Raw genomic sequence first — 9,319 nt, forward strand, 5'->3', positions numbered from 1 at the left:
ACTCTGTGTGACCCCATAGACGGCAGCCCACCAGGCTCCCCTGTCCCTGGGACTTTCCAGGCAAGAACACTGGAGTGGGTTGCCATTTCCTTCTCCAATGCATGAAAGTGAAAAGTGAAAGTGAAGTCGCTCAGTCCTGTCTGACTCTTAGCAACCCCATGGACTGCAGCCCACCAGGCTCCTCCATCCATGGGATTTTCCAGGCAAGAGTACTGGAGTGGGGTGCCATTGCCTTCTCTGCACAAGGCAGTTACCAGGGACCAAAACAGTAGGAACACACATGGGCTTCCCAGGAACACAGGACCATCAGGCCTTCTTTTGCCCTCATCTGTGAAGAACTTTACCTCTCCAAGAAAATAATTAACAAATCCCAAAAAGTCAGCCATTTGAAGTCCCAAACCTGATCAGGCACTGAATCTTCACAAAGCTTCCAGGGTGAAAATCCACTAAAGGTTAACGATGGCACTAAGAGAGTTGGGGGTGCGCTATCCAACTCCCCTTCTGAGGTGAGGAGCATAAGGACACCCCGCTGTCCCCGGACAGGGAAATTTCTGCAGCCTCGCCCTCCCGGGGCCTCTGAGGAAACGGAAAGCGGCGGTGTCTCCACGAAGCAGCTCAGGCTGAAGCCCCCAGAGTCACAGCCCCTGACCCTCTGCAGCTTGGAGCGGCCTGGCCATTCACTGCTCGAGTGGCACCAGCTCCGGCCGCGCTCCTAAAGCTTCCTCCTCCGCTGCCCGGGCGGGGCCAAGTAACGTGACCCCGGCCACCAGGAGAAGGCTGCAAGGGCTGGCCGAGAACCCGACCACGGCCACGGAGAGCTCAAGGAGCCGCTCTGCGCGCCCCTTCCCTGTTCGGCGGCGGCGCCGGCGGTGGCACCAGCACCATTTGTCCGCCAGGTGGTGCAGGAAGCGCGGGTACCGGAAGCACCGCGCCCGAGCGCCGCAGGGCCAGCCGGCCTTCGTCCAGCGCCGCGACGACCGCCGTCGGCGGGCCGGCGGGCTGCGGGGACCGCCGACGCTGCAGCGATAGCTCCCCCGGGGCCGCCGTCGCCGCGGAGCTGGAGATGAGTCAGCTGCGCGTCAAGGCCTTTGTCCGCGTCCCTGGCCTGCTGTCGGGTCGCCAGGGAGCCCAGGGACGCGTCCCACGGCGGAGGCAGCAGGGCTGAGCCATCGACGAGCTCCGGGGTCACCAGCCGGGGCGCGCGCTCGTCCTGGCCCTGCATCTGCAGCTCCGCCGTGGCCCGGCCTCGCAGCGGCGGCGAGCCGCCGTCCAGCGCCTCCAGCCCTAGCTGCAGCCTGGCCAGTTCCTCGAGGTTAAAACTCCGTCGTGCGCGCAGCCGCCCCGTGACGGGGTCCCCCGAGACGTAGGTGGCCAGGCGCCCCCAGCCAGGCCCACCTCAGCCTCCAGCAGCCGGTGGGCGACCTGGCCGTTGAGGGTCCCTGGCGGCCACCGTGGCCAAGTAGGCCCCCGGCGGGTTGTTCTCGCGCACTGACACCTCATAGACTGGCCGTGTGAAGAGCGGCGCGTTGTCGTTCTCGTCGCCCACGCGCCCCGTGTAGGGCCGCACTGTGCGCAGCGGGGGCGCGCCGCGGTCCTCGGCCACCAGCGTCAGGTTGTACTCGGAGATGCGCTCGCGGTCCAGGGACGCCGCGGTCACCACCAGGTAGCTGCCCACGTAGGCCGGCTGCAGCCGGAAGTGCTCGTGCCCGTAGAGGGCGCAACGCACCTGCCCATTGGCGCCCGAGTCCCTGTCCGAGGTGCTGACCAGCGCCACCAGACTCTCGCGCGCCGCCCCCTCCCGCACCAGCGAGACGGCGCCCGCCTCCGGCGTCCCAGGCCCGGTCGACGAGGTGGCCTCCGCTCCCCCAAGAGCGGCGGCGGCGGCGGGGAAGGGAGAGGCAGCAGGCGCGCCCGGGGCGGCCAGCGGGGTGATGGAGATGTCCGGAGCGTTGTCATTGACGTCGCGGAGGCGCACGATGACCTTGCAGGTGGCGGCACGGGGCCCGGGGCCGGGGTCCTGCGCCCCACGTCCAGTTCGTAAGTGTCCTGGCGCTCGTAGTCCACGGGCCCCGCCAGGGTGAGGCGGCCGGAGCGCGGGTCCAGGCGGAAGAGGCGGCGCGCCTCGGGCGGGGTGCGGGCCCCGAAGGCGAAAACCACATAGCCGCTGGGGCCCTCGTCGGGGTCCGCCGCGTCCAGGTCTAGCAGGAGCGAGCCCACGGGCGCGTCCTCAGCCAGCTCCACTTCCGCCACGGCACCCTGCGGGAAGGCCGGGCCGTGGTCGTTGGCGTCCAGCACGCGCACCCTGAGGGCGGCCGTGGCGGAGCGCGGCGGGCGGCCGCCGTCCTGGGCCACCAGCCCCAGGCTGTAGGTGGCCTGGCTCTCGCGGTCCAGCTCCTGCAGCAGCACCAAGTCGGCGCACTGGGCACCGTCCGCGCGCGTCTGCAGCTCCACGCGGAAGGGGCTGTGGGGCTTGTCCAGGCACAGGCTTTGCAGCCCGTTGGCGCCCGCATCCTTGTCCACGGGCACCTCCAGGGCGATGCGCGTGCCCACCGCCACGCCCTCGGACACCTCCACGGGAATCTGAGCCCGGGGGAAGCGCGGCGCATGGTCGTTGATGTCCCTCACCAACACCTCCAAGTGCACCAGCAGGAACTGCTCCTGGGAGAAGCTGACCACGTTGAAGGCCAGCACGCACTGAGGGGCCTGGCCGCACAGCCGCTCTCGGTCCAGGCCCGCGTCCCAGACGGTCATCTTGTCGCCCTAGCGCAGCGAGCTGTTTATCAGGCGGAACCGACCCAGTACCTAGCGCTGGGAATTAAACAGGACGTGGTCACACAGAACACTGATGAAGGTGCTGGGGGCTTCTTCCTCATAGGTGTAGAAATTGACAGTTTCGATTCAATACCCTGACACCTGCAGCAGCCACAGAAGCAGCAGGGGCTCCAGTCCACCCCTGAGTAAAGTGTCAGCGGGGAATCTGAGCCTGCAGTGAGACATTCTTGGGCCTCACCCGCCCTTCTGAGCGCACAGTCAGGAGACACTTGCCCTCTTAAATACTTATGATCACTAAACCCTCTTCTGCTGTGTAATCGCTTTTCTCTGCCCTGGGCGCAAGCATGCTTCTTCTAAACCCTACCAGGGAGACTGCAGAGAGAAAAATATGCAAATAAGCCTCCACCGGAGCCAATCCACAGTCTCCTGGCCTCCGGGTCTTGTTCCCTTGAAAGAGCTCGCAGGAGGGCCCGGGGAGCTGAACAGTGGCCAGGTCAATGCAGTAGGTCATTGAGATTCCTACAGTTTACACTATAAAAATGCACCCCACTTGCTTTGCCAGCGTGCCAGGAGTCTCACTTTGACAGCCTGAGCAGGGGAGCCGCAGCCTCTTTATTCCTTCCTGAGCACTCATAGTCATCAGACAGAGGCACAGTTTCTATTCTGCTTCACCATTTTGAAACAAACGCATATATGTATCCTTCCCCACCCACGGTTATCCGTCTATACTGGGTTATCATTTCCTGTATTGAGAGATTGTAAGGGAACAGCTTCTTCAGAACCAGGCAGTGTCTAATCAGAAAAGCACGGTTTTCCAAAGTAATCAATTCTGAATAGCTTTTCCCTAGCCAAGAAACCATTAATGGCGAAATTTCCACCCCTTCCTCTCCTTTTATGTCAGTAATTGCTTATACATGAAGACTCAGTGTCGGTCAGGGAGGTTTGTCAACGACAAACCACTGTAAGGAATGGTTAAGGGTAAGAAAAAGATTTAAGGAAATATATTGCAGTCAGTCTTGTTAGAAAATTGCTATAGACCAATTATTTTTAAAAAGCCCTTGGCTGAAGAAAACCACGGGTGGCCTGATAGGCTGAAGGCTAAAGAAACATTAAACCATCTGTCTAAAGCACAACAGGCCTGTGTGAGGTTCCCTTTATGTGTGAAGTGTTCTAAATGCTAAACAGCCCCACATGGTAATGATGACATTGTTCCTCGTGCCATGGAGCTGTCATCAAGGCAGAGTGTTCTTTAACCAGTCATCTTGAATAAAATCAGTGAGCAGGCTGAGTTATTAATATGCCCAGGCTATTCTTGGCTCCTACATGTTCTGTAATGTTATTGATTCCTGCAGAGACATGTCAGTAAATGACTTTTTTTTTTTTCTATCTTAGGAAGGAGTTGCACTTATCTTAGCACCAGGATCTGTGAACCCAGTTCTGAAACTGAGCCACCTTTGATGAGATAATTAATTTCCAGGGGTTTTAATTTAGTGGAGCATTTGGCAATGAGTCTAATTACAAGTACCAGCAACTGATAGAGAAGTACAGCGGGGAGCATGGGTTGATTTTCATCGGGTACTCTGAGATTCTGCAAAGAGCTTCTTTTTGTTTAGTTTTTTATAAGTTTATTTTTTTTATTGCAGTATAGTTGGTTTACAGTGTTGTGCCAATCTCTGCTGTTATAAAGTGACTGTTTTACACATATAGACATTTTTTTTTAAATATTTTTTCCATTGTGGTTTATCATGAGATATTGAATCTAGAAGGACTGGGAGTTTGGGATTAGCAGAGGTAAACTATTATACATATAATGGATAGACAACAAGATCATATTGTACTTTAGATTTTTTAAAGTTTGCTTTTTAAAATTCAGATGAGGCATTAATCTGAAGAAGGATACAACCCCCTTTCAGTTTAGTGAGACTAGATTTCTTGTAAGCCAGTATCTTCAATGATATTATGACAGTGTGCTTTCTGTCTTAGAACTGGGTATTTCAGTGAAGCATCTGGTTATTCTGCCTTTGGGTCTTGAAAACAAGAGGACCTGATCTCTTTACCCAACTTCTTAATTCCTATATGCACCTTACTGGAAGACTGAAAACCGATCCAACCCATGCCTTTTAAAAGGCACATGCTTTCATGCACTTTCGCCAGGAGAGGGACCCATTTAACCACAGTCCAAGTTTCTCTCACAGTCCCTGGCAGGCCTGGCTCTCGACAGTCTTCAGCATTGTTGTTGCCATTCACGATCAGAAAAACTGCTCAGCATCCTGAAAATGAAGAATAGTCCATGACTCTATCTACCGAACATCAAAGACCCAGATAAAATATTTTAGAAGGCAGGAAATCATACACATTACCTCCACAATGCTAAACATCTGGCCACTTAATGTTTGGAAACATCCAGCTATGATGCTTAAATGCTTGATTGCATTTTCCCCACTTTTCCTCCAGCTGTTTGGCAGCAAGGAGACCATCTATGATAAGAAATGTGCTATATTGTCAGTGATTCATTATTAGTGTTAGCTTCACTTCCTAGTAAACAACCACCTTATTAAAACACTGCTTCATGAATGGAGGACAGCTGGAGTTTCAAGAAAGAGACATTTTCTGAGGCAAAAATCACTTCTGTGCCCATAGAGTGACACCCTGAATAATATAGAAACTGTATGATCTGTGCCCCTAGGGATATGTCATCTGGAAGCAGTGTTTACAGCCTTGAGCTCCGTGGTACTCTCACATTCCATTCTGTTGACTCTGTTAGATAAAAACCTGTCTCAATATTAAAAAAAACATCATGGCAGAAATTTGCTTTCTGTTGCTTGTTTTCCCATTTGCCAGCATATTGCCAGACTCTAAGCCCATAAAATGTAGTTCTGATCTCTACTGGGTGCAAACGTGGATCAAAATAAGCAGTGCGACCAAGGGGACGGGCGCCACCACAGGAAGACCAAAATGTGAATAAAGCGGTGACTTGGTCCTCTTGCTCAGTTTGGTTTTAAAAGGGATGAAGGGGGAGGATTTGGGTGGACCCCCTGCTGTGTTCGCTTTTGTTCTTGAAACAAAAGCACCAGACAGACGTGCTAGAGTTCCGCCCCCACCACCAAACGCCAGGAAACCAGACCTGTGAAACAGGGTCTGCATTCCAGTCATTTTAATAAAAGGCTTTCTTTTTGGCTGAACAAGTAACACCAGTATCCCTGGCATGCTAAAACATGCTATATGAAGCTAAGGTCACTTTCACCATAAACGTGGGGGAAAACTGCCCCTAATTTAAATTAGTGCCTGGGCTTTTGCACCCTTTTGCACATTTCCCTTTTACTGTTACACAAAACCAGCGACATATGCTTAAGGGATATTTGGCTAGATCAAGGTGTCTACACGTCAGAAAAAGCATCAACTTTTATAGAACCTTGCACGCACACTTCTGTGGCCCAGAAACAGTATCCGTGCCATTTAGAACAAATCACTGTGTGTACTACACTGAGACCCATTTTCATTTCTCAACTGAACAAACATTCTGGAGACGAATGAGCAAAACATTATCAAGTGCAATGTTTCTATCTTCAAGGAGCAACTTCTAGAAATTGAAGCTATGAAGACTGTTGGAGAGAAAACAAATCAACCTAACAGCTGAGTAGTTCTTTTTTTTTTTTTTTTTGTTTTCCTGTTTTAAAAATCATACCTTGAAAAAACTGAAGTCATTCTTCAGCAGTGTGAGCCCCCCAGATTGAGAGTAACGGTTCTAAGCGCTCTCAGAAGAAGATTCATTATCTCCCATTCCTGTTACCCCACTGCATAATCAGTTTGTTATTAGGTCTTAACGGCACAGTCATTTATAAGAAAAGTTATCAGCAAATTGCTGGTCCTTGTTGGAAAATGATTTTCGGGAAAATAATTCAGCCCTGAATTCAGCCAAAATACTGTCCTCAAGCATAGCCTAAAAACAAATGATATTTATCAACTTTTTAAGTACTTTAACCTAGAGAAAATCACAGGGAAATGCTGTAGAGTAGCAACACTGATCACAAACTCCCCTTAACGTAATCTTCACTTAGAGAAAAGTTTCCTGTAGGATCAGTATGTTAATAATGATATTATCAAAATTATGTAATCTTAAAATAGTGGATACAACTAGTTTTTAAATTGCTGATTTTATTAGTCTGATTCTATGAGGAAACTAGGGCTTCACTGGTGGCTCAGAGGTAAAGAATTCGCCCGCCAATGTGGGAGACGAGGGTTGTGTCCCTGAATCAGGAAGATCCCCTGGAGAAGGAAATGACAACCCACTCCAGTATTCTTGCCTGGAGATTTCCATGGACAGAGAAACCTGGCGGGCCACAGTTCATGGGATCACAAGTTACCACGACGTAGCGGCTAGACAACAACAACATGAAGGAAATTAAATCAATGAATAATGGAAAATTGTTTACCTTTTGGGTTCAGGGATACCTTAATCCCCATATGAGCCAGAGAAATTAACTTTGGTACCTGACTTTGGTCACTGGCTCAAGGGCCATACTTTGCCTTCTTACTACCCTACAGGAAGGAAAACCCCCTCCTACTCAACAATGTTGCAAAGCAAGACAAGAATAAAAGAATATGGATTGAGAAGCAACTTTTCATCTGTCTTATTTTAACTTCATCTCTCTTCCTCTTACCTAAATCTTTCTATTCCTACCCTATAATAAAGCCTACGACCACCAGTAATCAGAACACTTTGAGGTCCTTTATCAATAGATATTTGATCAAGTATCAGTGACATAATAAAGCTCACAGTCTTGTAGAAGAAAATGTTGCTGTTGTTTAGTTGCTAAGTCATGTACAACTCTTTTGTTACCCCATTGACTGTAGCCCACCAGGCTCCTCTGCCCATGGGATTTCCCAGGCAAGAATACTGGAGTGGGTGGTCATTTCCTTCTCCAGGGCATCTTCCCAACTCAGGGTGTCTCCTGCATAGCAGGCAGATTCTTGACCACTGAGCCACCTGGAAAAGAAAATAGTTCAACATTATAAAATAAACCAGAAGAGTTCAGAGGAGACATGGTGCCAGATAATGTGGAGAAAGTTATATCAAATGCAACAAGGAAGAGGTCGCAGACTTGACAGGTAAAATCACAGTCAGCCAGAACTACCAGGGATGCAGAGAACCTGGGAGTGTTGTTCCAAGCTGTAAGGAGAGGCAGGCACAAAAGCCTTCGCTGGGCACTGAGTATACCAGTCGGTTGGAGTGGATGGCTTTAGGAGAATAAGCTTGAATGGGTGGCACAGCTGAGGAGAACCTTGATGCTAAGCTGAAGACTTTAGACACTTTTAAAGGAGCAGCGAGAAAACACGGAAGTTTGTGGGGAAAGAGCAGCAACCTTGAATACATATCAACAATGATATGTAATCTATTACTGTGTGTGTGAGTTGTTCAATTGTGTCCAACTTTTTGCAACTTTCCTGTAGTCCATCAGGCTCCTCTGTCTACGGGATTCTCCAGGCAAGAATACTGGAGTGGATTGCCATTCCCTCCTCCAGAGGATCTTTCTGACCCAGGGATCGAACCCTGGTCTCCTGCATTTCAGACAGATTCTTCACCGTTTGAGCTACAGGGAAGTCGCATTCTATTCCTGTAGTTCCCCCTAACTAAGGATCATATGTTCCAATACCCCTCGATGCGTGAAATCACAGAGAGTACTGTTAAGTTTTTTGCTATACATACAGCCTCAGTTCAGTTCAACTCAGTCGCTCAGTCATGTCCGACTCTTTGTGACCCCATGGTCTGCAGCACGCCAGGCCTCCCTGTCCATCACCAACTCCCGGAGTTTACTCAGACTCACATCCATCAAGTCGGTGATGCCATCCAGCCATCTCATCCTCTGTCTTCCCCTTCTTCTCCTGCCTTCAATCTTTCCCATCAGGGTCTTTTCCAGTGAGTCAGTTCTTCACATCAGGTGGCCAAAGTATTGGAGTTTCAGCTTCAGCATCAGTCCTTCCAATGAATATTCAAGACTGATTTCCTTTAGGATGGACTGGTTGGATCTCCTTGCAGTCCAAGAGACTCTCAAGAGTCGTCTCCAACACCACAGTTCAAAAGCATCAATTCTTTGGCATTTAGCTTTCTTTGTAGTCCAACTCTCACATCCATACATGACAACTGGAAAAGCCATAGCTTTCACTAGACAGACTTCTGTTGGTAAAGTAATGTTTCTGTTTTTTAATGTGCTGCTAGGTTGGTCATACCTTTTCTTCCAAGGAGCCAGTGTCTTTTAATTTCATAGCCGCAATCACCATCTGCAGTGAATTTGGAGCCCCAAAATTAAAGTCTGTCACTTTTCCCCATCTGTTTGCCATGAAGGGATAGGACCAGATGCCATGACCTTAGTTTTCTGAATGTTGAGCTTTAAGCCAACTTTTTCACTCTCCTTTTTCACTTTCATCAAGAGACTCTTTAGTTCTTCTTCATTTTCTGCCACAAGTGTGGTGTCATCTGCACATCTGAAGTTATTGATATTTCTTCCAGCAATCTTGATTCCAGCTTGTGCTTCAGCCAGCCCAGCAT

At 50.3% G+C, this 9,319-nt stretch overlaps 1 pseudogene; it reads right to left on the bottom strand.

Moving 5' to 3' along the window:
• Positions 1-712: 712 nt before the first annotated feature.
• Positions 713-3,283, bottom strand: LOC147361352 (protocadherin-8 pseudogene; annotated as a pseudogene).
• Positions 3,284-9,319: the final 6,036 nt, after the last annotated feature.

This window comes from Bos grunniens, chromosome 12, assembly GCF_055505025.1.
Source record: "Bos grunniens cultivar Pamir isolate PY7600 chromosome 12, Bosgru_T2T1.0, whole genome shotgun sequence".
NCBI lineage: Eukaryota > Metazoa > Chordata > Mammalia > Artiodactyla > Bovidae > Bos > Bos grunniens.